This window comes from Bidens hawaiensis, unplaced genomic scaffold (genome assembly GCF_021521415.1).
Source record: "Bidens hawaiensis isolate Kalapana, Puna unplaced genomic scaffold, B.hawaiensis_p1.1 tig00010770_1, whole genome shotgun sequence".
NCBI classification, from domain to species: Eukaryota; Viridiplantae; Streptophyta; class Magnoliopsida; order Asterales; family Asteraceae; genus Bidens; species Bidens hawaiensis.
Genome location: NW_027491826.1, coordinates 155,923 through 171,295, shown reverse-complemented (window position 1 = coordinate 171,295; position 15,373 = coordinate 155,923). Strand labels below are relative to the sequence as shown.

The window sequence follows — 15,373 nt, the reverse complement described above, 5'->3', positions numbered from 1 at the left end:
TGATCGAACTATATTCGGTTTTCAGAATATGAAATACGTGCACAAATATGCTTGCGTACACTCATATAATATATTCGTTTTTAAATAAAGAAATGTGAGAATCACGTAAGTATATGTAATGCTTGTATGGTGCAATGCAAGAAAAGAATAAATTCTTTTTTTATTATTAATTTTTGTAGAACTAACAACTTTCATTAAAAAGAAAAATACACAATTTGTTCCAAATTAAAGTTGGAGGTTAGCCATGGAATGGATATAGTGTGTCATAACTGGTCCTTAGGCACTACGAACATCTAGATAGTATACATGGCATTATACAGGATGACTCATGGCCCTATCGATATACGAGTATAGCCGTATAGCAACATTCTCGTTATTTTCGGTTGACACTGTAAGTATACTATCACAATGTGAAAAGTAGTAATGATAACTCACCTCCGATGTGGTGTAGCAAGGTTTACTATCTAAACATGGTTTTCTAGTCTCTAGGAGTGGTAATGTTCCTCACTTCTTTCCAACCTTAGACATGGTAACACAACATGTATCACCCTGCCTTCGAGAGTTCTTAATGACTAACCATGACTTGGTATTTGTCTCAGAGCGTAAGAAACTTAGATAATAACTCACTAGTTATTACCATGGTTAGCTTTGGACAATGCTACCATGTTGAACTGTTTAAGCATGTCTAATTAGTGTATGCTTAAGAGGTACTATCCATTCACCGGTCAATCATACATCGTTATTTCAATTCTACCCTCAAGTACTCGAAAACCATAAAATAACTGGAAACGCCTACCCATAAGTATCCTAAAACTTTTTTTGTAATATATGTAATAAAATGATTATTAATGGGTATTTTAATTTCTTCAAAAGTCATATAACCACACAGTAAACCTTTGCCACAAATTGTAATTTGGTAAACTACCTGACCATATAATTAGAGGTGGGTTTGTCATGCGGTAAACTACCCATGAACCTTACATACACTAGCGCCCCGGCACCTCTAAGTAAGGTTAAGTTAATTAGTTAACTCCTACCTTTACCTTTACCTTTACCTTGACCCTAACATCCTATCTTAGATAACTAATTCTAATTTATTGGGCATAACCATATCTTGGTAAATCTACGATAGTTGATGCAGGTTTCCCTCGACGCGTACACCAAAGATAACCAACTCGTAAGACCCAAAGGGTATTGCAAGCTCGGGAGTCTCAGAAGGAGCGTTCTCGTTGTGAGCCTCAAATGAGACCCTTTAGGACCTATTTATAAGTTGTCACTATGGGTATTGTAGCAACCCCCCCCCCAACCGCTGATTAGTCAGCACACATCGTGGATGCCTTTCTAGCCATGTAGCAGAGTGCTAAGCTTGGGGTAGCGATGTGTTATACCCCTTTTTTACATTATGTTTGTTGGAACATCCCAGTTTTATATATATCATGGTTTACGTAAGTTTGTAACTCATTTCCTAGCCCGATATATGCTAGTTTGAAGTCTGAATTGCACCTTGTGACATGTAATTGCGCATTTTGGGAAATCAGGGTGTTACAACTAAAAAACAAAATTTGAATCGAGTAAACACTACTTTTTTATATTCATTCAAATATATAATTGGAATACTAAACACTCCTAACTCCTATGACCAAGCTTAGATGTGAAAATGTTGGTATGAGTGAGTGTAATAAATGAGAAATACGAGTTAATTCATATTGGTAGTTAGCATGTCTTTGTGACGCATGCGCTTGTCTATTAAATGCCATTCTATTTTCGGCTAAGCGGCCCCTTCCTGTCCAATCTGGGACCGGACATGGTTTGGGAAATGTTGTGCTAGGATGATCGATTCTCTTGAACTTATCCCGATGCTAATATACTTGGACAGATGTTCTGAACCAAACCGGTCATCATATGTATTGTTACATGATGGCCATGTGTTTTCATGTGACCTAGCTTACAACATCTCATTAAAAGCAATTCCTTCCCTCTAATCATGCATCTATTTGGATAACTTTGGCTTTCATATGCAAATTAAACAAGTCAGGTTGTTTGGTTACGTCATGATTCTTAGTTTAAGTGGTTGAGGTGATACACCCAAAGACTTCTATTTAAAAAAAAAGAACGTCTTGAGTTCAAGTCCTATATATGACAAAGGTTGAACCAATAGGTTTTCTTACCTATGGTGAGTTTCTCCTAAGAATGTTTTCGGTACTCGAAGAATAGAGTTGAGTGATATGGGCCAATGGTCTGTCAGTGATCCAAATTAACCGATAACAAGAAAAGTTTGTTTGGTCTCACTTGCTCTGTGTGAGGTTGCATGCTTAAGATTAATGTATATATTCGTATTAATATATTTATGTGTTAATGTTATATATTATAATCTATTAAATGACCTATAGGATTATTTATATAATTATATATGATCAAATATTAATATCTATATAATTATATTGATCAAATATTAATATCTTATGACAATAATTACTTGATAGAGGATATTGCCCTTTTGTCATAAATCTAGAGTTTCCCCTTTGATGCATATAAATAGAAAACATAATGAAGAAAAAACACTATCACTCAAGACGTGAACCTTAAATGGAATCCGACATCATCAAGACTATGATGAGTTCAGTACTCGCCTACAACGGCATCACAGGTACACGACTTATCATTTCAACGTGTTGTTCTTCTTCTAAACGGAATTTAATCAAAAGCATGCCGAGCAAAATCATGACTCTTTTCACGAGCCTGCCTTTTTGGTAGAATCACACTTATCCGTTTTGGAGGATCAACTTGAACCACCCTCCACATCCTTCTTGTTGTCCACAGTTTGTCCTCTAAGTTCGAACCATCTGTTCGAGTGCTTATTGTTTGAATGTTTTTGTGTGTCATAATAAACAAATGCAAGTCATATATTTTGAGTTTTTGTTTTTTAATTTGTACATCTCTAAAATTTGTCTTGTAGTTTTTAAAAAAATAATAATAAAATAGATTCAAGTCTCTCTTTTTAGTTTTTACACTTATATGGATTTAAGGAGTTTTTTTCTCGTATATAACAAATTTTGTGTTTCTCATGTAACGACGTTACGATTTACCTTTTTTTTATAAATGATACTAGTTTTTATCCTTTGTATTACGGGGTTGTTTATATTGTTTGTTTCTAATATTTATTTATTTTTTGAATTTTTATTTTTTTATTGTATGAAAATTAATAATATACTTATGGTTTAATGATAAATTGTCTTACAAATAAATGAGATGTTATAACCCGGTTTAAATGCTATATGGGTTTGATGAGGCTCAAGACTCGTTTATTTTTTTTACAATAAAATTAGTTTTTTATTTATAAATAATATATATCTTTTTTAAATAAATCATATTTTATTTTTTAGTATATCCATACTTTATAGGATTTTTATATCAAATATTTGTTGAGGTTAGTTAATAATTTTAATGAGATATTATAACCCGTTTAAGAAATATCTGGGTTTGATGAGACACATACTCGTGAATTCAGGTCAAATGCATGAGAAGTCTTCATTTAAAAATCAAGCAAATCTGGTGGCTCCAAAAAAGGGGGAGCGACCACATCGTGACACGTATGATTTTTATGGTTTCGTTTATATATAATAATTACTAGTTTTTATCCCCCGTATTACGGGGGTTGTTTTATATTGTTTGTTCTAATATTTATTTATTTATTGAATTTATATTTTTTTATTGTATCAAAGTTAATAATATACTTTTGATTTGATGATAAATTGTTTCAAAAATAAATGAGATGTTATAACCCGGTTTAAAAGCTATATGGTTTTTATGAGACACAAAACTCGTTTATTTTTACTATAAAATTGTTTTTTTAATTATAAATAATATTTATGAAAGTTAATAATATACATATGGTTTGATGAGACCCAAGACCCGTTTATTTTTTTTTTTACTATAAAATAGGTTTTTTAATTTAAATAATATATATATATTTTAAAATAAATAAGATATTAATTTTTAGTATATCCTATTTTATATGATTTTTACATCAATAATTTAGTGAGAATAATTTTTTATTTAATGAGATGTTATAACCCGTTTATGGAATATTTGGGTTTGGTAAGACCCATACCCTTGAATTCGGGTCAAATGCATGAGAAGCCTCCATTTAAAAATCAAGCAAATCTGGTGACTCCAAAAAAAGGGGGAGCGACCACATCGCGACACCTAGGATTTCTGGATCTTCGTTTATATATATTATAGATATATATTATCTTTACTATATATAATACACCAAACAAGGCAAATTAAGACACTAATTTTTAAGGAATTTACAACATCCAAAGCATTATGTACATCTCTAAGTAAAGATACACTCTTTTACACCCATAAAACCCACATTCATTTGATTTTTATTAAAATAATTACAAGTATGATACCTTAACTTACTTAAATTTTGTTAATTAAGAAAATAGTTACAACTTTGATCCCTCACTCTTTACTCAACTTTAATTTTTTTAGTTTTCTTCATATATGCCTTACAAAAATAAAATTAAAATTTTTTCGAACAAACCTATTTAAACGTGTTTGTTTTTGTTGACGTTTCAGTATAAATTTTTATCGAAACAGATGAACGGTTTAAAATATACAAGTCATTACTGCATGAAATTATGTATGAATGCACAAATTTGTAAAGGATAAAATTTACAATCTCATGTTTCATTTAGTTACATATAAGCCCTTTACTTTTTTCTAAAAAAGATAAACAAACTTATTACAATTCAAAGTTTAAGGAATACTTACAACTTTGATAACTTATTGTTATCTAAATATTACTCAACTTTTAAAAAAATGTATTTCATGTGTTTTATAAAAATATGATTAAAAGAACTTAAATTATATAAATATCAAAATAATCAAGACGGACTTGATCAGGTTGAGCTTGGATTGAAGTTTGAGTCGAGCTCGAGCTAGGTTTTGCTTGCTAACAACCTTTGCGTATTGTTTCCCGCTGCATCGCGCAAGCACCTGAGTAGTAGATATGAAACCTATTCAAGTATCATATATACTCATAAATCATAACTTCTTTGAAATTATTCACCCGCCCACAAGAGAGAATGCACTTATCAAAATTGGAGTCTATGCTTTTCATAGTCGTTCAACCCATAGTTTATGTGCTACAAGTTCATATTTTTCATGATTTTTCTGATATATTATGATATTAGTATAAAAACATGAATGCATGATAGCTACTTTCGTGATCCTTCTTCTGGTTTCCACTACTATATAGCCACTAAATTTTCCTTTTCATGGCTTCCTACATATATAAGAGTATAAAACATCATGTCCATCTTTTATCCATTATTCCATTTACCTGACAAATGCTTTTAAATAATAATTATATACTGTCATCAAAATGTAAGGATGACAAAACACATGTAACGGGTGTTAAACACGTTAGATCGACGTGTTTAATATAAGTATCAAACATGAATATGATTTTTTTAGATTTCTTATATCTCTAGTTTATGACACATTTTTAAGTTCCATGTATCAATAAAGTGAAATGATATAACCTAGCCTATTAATTTCATTTATTTAAAAATAAAATAAAAAATTGCATAGTATATATATATATATATTTTGTTAACAAGCTTGATTGTGTCTTAAACAAGTGCTCAATTGACCGCCATAACAAAAAAAAAAGAGGCGTAGGATTTAAACATTTTATTATTAAATAAATAACATTATTTTAAGTGATTATAAATTAGTAAGAGTTAATTACAAGAATAATCTTGGAATGATGCTGTTATATTACGGTAACCGTACTAAAATTACCAAATTTACCTTTAGAGTCCAATGGTAACTAAAGAGTAATGCTTTTTTTATTATATTTTTCAAAATTACTAAACATGCCTTTTTATTAATTAAAAATTTATACATAAAAACTATTACTGTTTATCTTAATCTTTTTCCTTCACCCTTCATGCTCGACCACACGGACACCGCCACCACTTCTTGAGTAAAAACCATTCTCACCGCACAACAACCGACTTATATAGCTCAACATGGAATACATTGTTTATTTAGATTAATCTAGGTTCAACAACTGACTTATGACCACCCGACATGTAGCATGAGAGATTTTTATATATTAGATAGATATAGATTAATTTTACTTTAGAAATTACATGCAAGAAATTTTGTACATTAATTTAATTTCTAATTGCATATTAATTTTTCCCTTCTACTTTGTTCATATTTGTTTTTTTTTCCGCATTAATCCATGTACATGTGAACTTATCATTCTTAAAAATTAGCAAGTCTACTCTCATAAACAATGTTACTTTTGTGATAATTCACTTCATCAATAAAACCTCTCTTCGAACCACCCCAAAACCTATATGAACCTTCCCACTTAAGTATTCATATAACAACCCCTATATTTAGGCTCACATCTATAAAAATATTTATCTAAATATTAGTTTAGTTTGATAACTTGATTTGCAAGGTGTAGAATTTAATATGAGGTATACAAATTGTAGAATGTTTTTGATAAAAACATGTATAATTATAAAAAAGTATAAAAACATAAAAGACACGTATAAATATTTGTTCGGTATAAAAGTTTGCAACTTTTTGAAACAAAAAGTTAAGTTTCATAAACATTCAAACATACCTCAAGAATCCTGTTTTACCGTTGAAAGAAAAGAAAACCATACGTCATGATTTAACTTGTGTACCACTTCAGCGCTTGTATTATTGCATAAGGTTTATTTTCCTTATTTTATACACCGGGCGGAGGCTCTTACGGGTAGCCTACGTGGCACCCGTGAGACCATTTGGACACCGCATCATTGCCCCTTGATCACTAGTGACGGGTGCAAGTGATTACAATTGCGTGGGTCACTTGCCCCATCAATCAATTATATTTTTGTTTTTGTTTTTATTTCTTTAATTTAGTTTTTTATTTAATAATATAAATAAAAAGGAATGATGGAGATTGATGAAGAATAGTGTATAACATGAGATAAATGGTGAGGTCGAATGATGAAGGAAAAACCTAGATTGCGTAGACGTGACAAATGATAAAAAAGAGGGGAATGGTATATAACACATAGCACTAGTAGGGTTTCAAAGAAATCCAAACCATGCTGAGTAAATCTGAATATTTGAAAGGCTAATGAGACGGGAATTTGGGTAAGAGTCGGGTATATGATTAGTTTAAAAAGGCTCGATGTGTATAAGACGTGCATGATATTAAACTCTACGTGATCGATTACTAGAGACATAGATATTCATTTACTTTGCATACATGAAAATATAACTTTTTCTTTATATTTTGTCTTTTCATATGTTAGAATAAAATACTAACATGCATATACCTGATATTCGACAAGTACTTAACCAGTGATACTGACGGGTATAAGACACTGTTTCTGGTAATGAATTGATAATCAGAAAACACAGCAAAGAAAGAACACAGAGCGTATTGCCAACTTGCAAATATTATTAATCAGAAAATCTACATCAAAAAACTGATTACAAAGAGTATTTATAAGAATTAGATAACTCCTAATTCTACTCAAACTCAAACACAAACTATCTTTATCTAATATACTTGAATAGATAAACCAACTTGTTTATTTATTCCTTAATATTAGAACGAGTTTGATTACGACTCGAACTCTCGGTTTGGCCCAACTCACCGAAACCGGTTCGATAATTCCCAACATTCACCCCCTGAATTTCTGAACCGTATTCGGGAGTTCTTCAATTCCAAGTAAATCTCTCATTTCCTTGAACTTGATTTTGCAAGTGCCTTCATTAGTATATCAGCTCGTTGCTCGCTTCCGCTGACGTGAACAACATCTACTTCTTTGGCTTCAAAACATTCTCGAATAAAATGATAGCGAGACTTTATATGCTTAGTTCTTTTGTGAAACACGGGATTTTTGACGAGTGCAATAGCCGAGGTATTGTCAATGTAAAGATTTACTCTTTGAGGCGATTCACCCAACAACTCACTTAGTAACTCGCGAAACCATACCGCCTGACATGCTGCTTCTGTAGCAGCCATATACTCGGCCTCACAAGACGAGAGGGCCACGGTTCCTTGCTTTTGCGAACACCATGAAACCAGCTTGTTTCCAAAATAAAATATATTTCCCGATGTGCTTCGACCGTCATCCGGGTCAATATTATGACTACTATCACAAAAACCAACAAACCTCTTCGTTCCTTTTCGTTCATACTTTATCCCGAACCCAACAGTTTCTTTTACATACCTCAGAATCTGTTTTATAGCTAACCCATGAGACTCTCGTGGACTTTGCATGTACCGACTCACCACCCCGACCGAGTATGCGAGATCGGGTCGGGTGTGAAGTAAATATCTGAGGCAGCCGACAACTTTTCGGTATTCGGTTGGATCGATCTCGGCTTCATCTTCAGCTTTCGAAAACTGCAACCCGGACTCCATAGGAACGAGAGTTGGGTTACTCGGTTCCATCCCGGTTTGAGCCAAAATCTTCCTCGCATAAGCCTCCTGCTTGATTTTAATTCCACCTTGCTCTTTTGAAACCTCGATTCCGAGGTAATACGTTAATTTCCGAGGTCTGACATCTTGAACTTAGAAGCCATTCGTTTCTTGAACTCGTTAATAATGCTCAAACTCGTGCCTGTTACAAACAAATCATCAACATAAACAACAACGATTAGTAAATGTATTCCGCCTGTCTTGCGATACACCGACTGTTCTTTTGAGCAACGAACGAACTTCATATCCTTTAATATCTGATCCAACTTGGTATTCCAAGCTCTCGATGCTTGTCTCAACCCGTACAAGGCTTTAAACAACTTAAAAACCTTATATTCCTCTCCCCGTTTTTCAAAGCCTTCCGGTTGAGACACGTACACGTCTTCTTTTAACTCGCCGTGTGAAAACGCGGTTTTCACGTCTAGATGGTGAATTTCCCATTCGTTGGCAGCCGCTAAGGCTATCAATAAGCGAATGGTCTCGATAAGGGCCACGGGTGCAAATACCTCATCGAAATCAATCCCGTGTTGCTGAACATACTCTTTCGCCACCAAACGGGCCTTGTGCTTATTTATTGTACCATCTGAATTCCTTTTAACCTTGAATACCCATTTTACCCCTATGACTTTAACACCATTCGGTGGCTCTACAAGCCTCCAAGTTTCGTTCTTCACGATGGAGTCAATTTCAGCTCGCATAGCTTTCATCCACTCGTTCCTTTTTCTCGCTTCGTCATAACAATTTGGCTCTTCATCAGTCGTAAGCCAAAGCTCATCATAATCAAGATCGACATGAAGGACATAGTCGTCTAGTTTTCGGGGTAAAATATGAACTCGCTCAGATCTGCGAACCGGAGTGTGAGCTAGGTTGTGGTTCGTTGCTGTTGTTTCGGATGCTATTTGACGAGTCGAACCAGCTACGGGTGGCGGTTGTGTACCCATATTTACACCTGCAGAACTATGAACAATTTCTGGGTTGTTTTGAGCTTGACCAGAGTCTGCAACTTCTGTTAACGAGCTGCTGCAAGAATGGTTTGGGCTGCTATCTACGGTTTCAATGGATGGGTTGTCGTTACCGGGCCCGTCTCCTGTAACATGTACCGGGCCTGTTCCGGAATCAACAATATTTCCCCAAATATAAGTAAACATACCCGGCTGATTTTCAGTTTGTTTACCTGTTGTAGTCCAATTCCAGCCCACTCTTTCGTTAAAAATCACGTCTCGACTGACATGAATTTTTCTGGTTCTCGGGTTGTACAAACGATACGCCTTTGAGCCCGGATCGGTTCCGAGATGAACCAGTGATATTGAGCGATCGTCTAACTTCTTTAAATGCGTAGCTTCAACTTTAGCATATGCTATACACCCAAATACTTGTATATGCTTCACACTCGGTATTCTTCCGTTTAACTTCTCATACGGCGTTTGATTTGTTAACGCCCGGGTTGGAACACGGTTTATTAGGTACGCTACGTGACTGGCCGCTTCCCCCCCACAAATAATTTGAAACTTGTAACACCTTCATGATACTTCGAGTCATCTCCATAAGTGTTCGGTTTCGACGTTCCACCACGCCATTTTGTTGGGGCGTATATGGCGCGGTAAGATGTCGAATGACCCCATTATCTTCACAAAAAGATCGAAACTCATGTGAAGTGAATTCTCCTCCCCTATCGGTTCGGAGTGTTTTGATCGTCTTCTCGGTTTACTTTTCAACAAGTGCCTTAAATTTCTTGAACTTGCTGAAAGCATCACTCTTTTCCTTCAACAAGATTATCCACATATACCGTGAAAAATCATCAATTAAAACAAAAATAAATGTGTTACCTCCGAGTGTTGCCGGTGTTATCGGTCCACATAAATCACCATGTATTAACTCCAATACTCGAGTGGCTCGATACGAGGTTGCCGTTTGAAACGATTGACTCGTTTGCTTTCCCACCAAACACGATTCACATAAACTCACTTTGTGTTGGATATTCGGCAGACCATGAGCCGTCCCCTTTTTTGCCATGGTGTTTAGCTTATCAAAGCTAATATGACCGAGACGTGCGTGCCACTTCCATGTATCTTCCTCGATCACCGTCTTTAAACACATCGGACTACCGACCTTCAACTTTATCTTGTAAAGTCGGTTACTCGTTCTCATTACTTTCATCAATAACCGACCCTCGGTGTCGTGCATCGTTAGGAACTCATTTTTCATCCGAACATCACACCCCGACTCGGTGGCTTGTCCAAGACTGATTATATTACTCTTCAGTTCCGGTATATAATATATATCAGTCATCAGCCATTGTTCCCCAGATTTTTCTTGAAAGAGAATCGACCCTTTCCCTTTAATGTTGACACACGAGCCATCACCGAAACTCACTTTACCGGTTATTTGCTCGTTCAACTCCGAGAAAAACCCGCGATTTCCTGTCATGTGATTACTAGCCCCATTATCCAAATACCAAACGCCTTCCATCTTGGTGTCGCTTTCATATCGATCTGGCCTTAAACGCTCCTCGTTCAACTGGACCGTTTCATGCATATAAACGACCCCGTCGGCTTTTTCGGTTTCAGCTACGTTCGGCTCCCGTTGTTTTGGTGGTTTTCGGTCCGGACACATTGGCGCGAAGTGTCCGAGCTGGTCGCATCTGTAACATTGCACCTTGGACCGATCTTTCTTATGTTTGATTGTTCCTGAGCTCGAACCAGCCTCGTTATTAACCCGTTCTCAGTCTTGACTACCAGGCCTACCACGTCCACAACCCCGGTTCCGATAACTACCTCTTCCTCGACTCCGAACATTATCGCCTTTTCGGTTATTATACGAGTCGTGTCACACCCCGATTTAGGGCTTAGGCGTGTGACCACAAGTTGGCACCTCTTTTGTAAATACATCAGAGTTGCGGGTTTTATTTCACCGGAAGTCTTTAAAATAAAATCATATTGAAAACTTATTATTAAAAACTCGGGTTTAAATACCCGTTTGATATTTCAAATACATTTCTTTATAAAACATAACTCTTTTATAGTATTTTCAAATAAAATATTTGAGCCATCAGATAACATCTAATGACTATAACTCCAATCTTCTATCCCTTCTTGCTTTGTATATTCTAACCTTTCTTGTTTCTCTGTAACATGGGGGGAAAATACGTCAGCACAAAGTTGGTGAATAACGCTGACTCTAAAATCTCTTTTCAATACCTTTGTGAAACCAACAATAATACATTTGCGACTACTCATTAGGCACCCAACTAAATTGGGATCAAATTACCTTAAGTACCATGTACAATTAATTATATACACAATATCATTTCTCTGAACAGTCCCGTAGACCTTCAGAGGCATGTTGATGATATGCATGGCCTCGGGGAAATGCCGAGTCACCATGTATGTTTAGATCCAGACACATGTATACTCTTACTCAGAGTGTCTATTTCTTATTATTGTACACAAAGTTTTAAACCATTCAGACTCATTATAAAAGGTTTGGGACGTATTCACCTTTTCCGTTTATAATCAATTTCTGATACTAATTCCTGTTTTCTGATTATGTCTCTTGATTGGTTACCTCGGACCTATAGTACGAGAATAACATTTGTATAAATAACTAGATCAGCGATCTAGCTTCAGACCTTTAGTCCGTTTTTGTATAACATTAACCTTGATAAAAACATTTGTTTATTCAAAACATTTGGACTTATAGTCCCTTTCTTTATTTATCAATCATATGCTGCGTTTCTTCATCGAGAAGAAACGTCTATACTGAGTTTCTTCTTCAAGAAGAAACTATATTCTTTTGAATATTATATTTCTTAACTTAGAGAAATACCATTTAGACTATAACCTTCACTTAAGAAAAGTTATATATAACTCTTAATCATAATCAAGGTTTGGCTATACTTCCGACTTATGGTCCAAGCCATAATAAAATAACTTAGGCAGAACCCCTTACCTCGCACGGGTATTAGGAGTTAAATATTACTAAGCTTATACGAGCAGCACTTCTACTCTATGCACGTCTATCGAGTCGTTCTTGATCAACTCCTCATGGCACGCAAAACGAGACAACGTTCAGTCGCAGGGTTGTGCACGTACTTCGAGACGGAATGTTGGGTTTCTTGAGTGGCACGCACTTCGAGGAAACACCGGGTATGTGGCACGGATTACGATGTAATTTTATCTGGTCCGTGGCACGTAAAACGGTGTTTGGCACACAAACCGAGGTAGAGAGAGAAAGTATGTTAGAGAGAGAGTGGCTGTGGGTGTGTGAAATGAAAGTGCCATTGCCTCCCTATTTATAGCCGAATTCCAGTCCCATCGCAATACGCGATGGCACCTTTCTATTGGTCATCGAGTATCGCGATGACACGTGTTTCTCAGAGAGTGCCACGTGTCGCCACGTGGCGGACACGTGTCACACTCTTACACACCCTTTGCCACGCGTTGACACGTGGCGTACACGTGTCGTTTTCTAAGACACGTTATACCACGTGTTGACATGTGGCCTGCCACGTGTCGCGATGTCTGCCACGTGTCACCTCCGGGTGACACGTGTTGATGAGTCATCACGGCCCATCGCGGTACGCGATGGCCATCCTCTCAGACTCATCGTGTAGCGCGATGGGTCCCTGAATATTATTTTTCATTTTCAGTCCTTCATCTCTGATAGCTTGTCAAAATTTGGATCTAAATTTTGGGGATGTTACAAGTCGGACCTGCCAAACATTAGCCCCCCGTCCGCATGTAGTTCTTCGTTACCGATTCGTTCCTTGTAAGCCTTCAATCGACCGACCACATCTTCATACCTAACTTCCTTCAAATTAACTGTTTGTTCAATTGAAGCAACAATGTGAATATACCTTCGGGGAAGGCTAGTAAGAAACTTCTTGATGAGCTTCGTCTCATCCACAACCTCACCAAGTGTTGTAGATCTTGAAGCAATACCGGACAACCTGTTGGAATATTCGTCTATAGTTTTTGTCTCCTTCATTCTCATGTTGTCAAGTTCTTGAATTAGGGTTTGTAACCTAGCCTCCCTTACTCGATCAGCACCCATGTGACGAGTTTTAAGTGCCGCCCACATCTCCTTGGCGGTAGCCATGTTTCCGACTTGCATTACCTGATCTTCCGAAATTGATTGAAATAAGAGAGCAACAGCCAAACTATTCTTTTTGGCATCTTGCACACCGGGATCGATCGCTTCCCAAACCCCGTGTACATTAAAAATCTCCCTCATCTTCATAGCCCACACGGTGTAATTAATCGAGTTTAACATCGGGTTCTAAAGGGTTGGCGTCGCACCTTTCTTCGAACCACCTGATGATGAGCTTGTTTCAACCATATTGAACTTGCCTCTTCGACTATACTTCTGATTAAACGACTTTGGTGTTGGTGGCTCTGGATCCAGAACGTGACTTTAAACCCTAGTCACGTTGCGGCTACTCTCTTAACCCAACTTCGGACGTCTCCTCTGTTGAATCTCCACAGCAGCAGGTCTTGATCAGAACTAAGCTCTGATACCAATTCTGGTAATGAATTGATAATCAGAAAACGCAGCAAAGAAAGAACACAGAGCGTATTGCCAACTTGCAAATATTATTAATCAGAAAATCTTCATCAAAAAACTGATTACAAAGACTATTTATAAGAATTAGATAACTCCTAAGTCTACTCAAACTCAAACACAAACTATCTTTATCTAATATACTTGAATAGATAAACCAACATGTTTATGTATTCCTTAATATTAGAACGAGTTTGATTACAACTCAAACTCTCGGTTTGGCCCAGCTCACCAAAACCGGTTCGATAATTCCCAACACTGTTTACAAACAAATATAAAACTGAGATAACCAAATACATACATTCCAAAATGTCTCGTGATTCCTTAGCAATTTTAACCTGAATTTAACCTTGTTTTCATAAAAAGTTAAAATTTACTTAATTTATATGTTGTGATATAGCTTAATGACGAATCAACGTATAAAAAAAGGAACACTAGCACATGGTAACAAGACTAGACGGTAACGTGGGCGGTGGCTGATTTATTATTTATATTTGATCCGCAATTTACTCCCACCCATCTCACACCCATCCCCTTTTTATGTTGAGTGCAATAAAAACTTTATTATAATTTAAAATAAAAATAGTCAAACACACGTAAGATTTTCTATCATGGATTAGTTTAAAAGTATATTTATATATTAGTTTATTTTCGAATGCGAAAAAAGATCCAATAACTTCTAAAGAATTAAACGAGGAGCCGTATAAGATGAAAATCTCATGTACGGTTCTGTAAAGTGACAGTAAAGGTGACTTATTTGTCAACTTTTCCACTATCGCCCTAAAAAACCAAACTCTGCCTTACGTCATCAAGTGCCAGAGTACGATTAACTTTTGGATTTGAAATCACTACTTATATACCCGGTATTGGCCATAATTCACAAGAACATTCTGTGGTCTTAGGTAATTAAGGATTTGCGCGGTGTGAGATATCACATTGTTCGAGGTACCCTAGATGTTGTCGGAGTAAAGGATTGTCAACAAGAGCATTCTAATGCGTTGTAGATTCTCATCCAAGACTTGTATAATTTAATGATGCCATGTGAATCGCTAGAAACATGTGAAGTGTATGGCTAACCCAATAATAACACATAATTTTGATATTGTTGGAACTTATAATAAATCTTTTACAGTTTATTAATCCTTACATTTTTCTCTTTTTTGTAACACCTATTTTTCATATTTATCATGCGTTTGCAAATAATTGAAAAGAGAGACACCATACGTCCATACTATTAGACCAACAGATTAGGGGTTAAGGCCATGCTATTTTGGGTCGCGTCTAATAAGATCAAGT

The 15,373-nt window shown here is 35.9% G+C and overlaps 1 pseudogene; it reads right to left on the bottom strand.

Moving 5' to 3' along the window:
• Nucleotides 1–7,771: 7,771 nt before the first annotated feature.
• LOC143536253 (secreted RxLR effector protein 161 pseudogene) lies at nucleotides 7,772–8,491 on the bottom strand (annotated as a pseudogene).
• Between the last annotated feature and the right edge of the window lie 6,882 nt (nucleotides 8,492–15,373).